The sequence below is a fragment of the Mandrillus leucophaeus genome, unplaced genomic scaffold (genome assembly GCF_000951045.1).
Source record: "Mandrillus leucophaeus isolate KB7577 unplaced genomic scaffold, Mleu.le_1.0 Scaffold388, whole genome shotgun sequence".
Classification (NCBI taxonomy): Eukaryota; Metazoa; Chordata; class Mammalia; order Primates; family Cercopithecidae; genus Mandrillus; species Mandrillus leucophaeus.
The window spans coordinates 300,492-301,141 of record NW_012104120.1 but is presented as its reverse complement, the minus strand read 5'-3'; the positions used below and the strand labels follow the sequence as shown (position 1 = coordinate 301,141).

Below are 650 nucleotides of genomic sequence, written 5' to 3'. Positions count from 1 at the left end.
AAAAAGAAAACTTAACCGGGCATGATGGCGGCGCCTGTAACCCCAACTACTTGGGAGACTAAGGCAGGAGAATCACTTGAACCTGGGAGGCGGAGGCTGCATTGAGGCAAGATTGTGCCATTGCACTCCAGCCTGTGTAACAGAATGAGACTCAGTCTCTAAAAAAAAAAAGAGTTATATTTGTCCAAATTAGTGACATCCCTTTTCACAACATACGACATCTGATCATCAAAGACCTGGTGGTGTACTTACCACCACTGCCATTGATTGATTGATTGATTGATTGAGATGGAGTCTCACTCTGTTGCCCAGGCTGAAGTGCAGTGATGCAATCGTGGCTCACTGCAACCTCCACCTTCCAGGTTCAAGTGATTCTCCTGCCTCGTTCTCCCAAGTAGCTGGGATTACAGGGACAGACCACCACGCCTGACTACTTTTTGTATTTTTAGTAGAGACAGGTTTCACCATGTTGGCCGTAGCTGGTCTCGAACTCCTGACCCCAAGTGATCCACCTGCCTCAGCCTCCCAAAGTGCTGGAATTAAAAGCGTGAGCCACCATGCCCGATCATCACGTTCTTAAACAGAGAATTTTATTGTTGAAGAGAAACCAGTTAGTACATTGTTTCTTTTGGCAAAAGAATTTTGAGAAT

The 650-nt window shown here is 45.8% G+C and overlaps 1 protein-coding gene across 1 annotated transcript in view; it reads left to right on the top strand.

Moving 5' to 3' along the window:
• LOC105547344 (glutamate dehydrogenase 1, mitochondrial) overlaps window positions 1–650 on the top strand; it is a 39,175-nt gene that overhangs the window by 35,106 nt on the left and 3,419 nt on the right. The gene's annotated exons all lie outside the window — the stretch shown is intronic.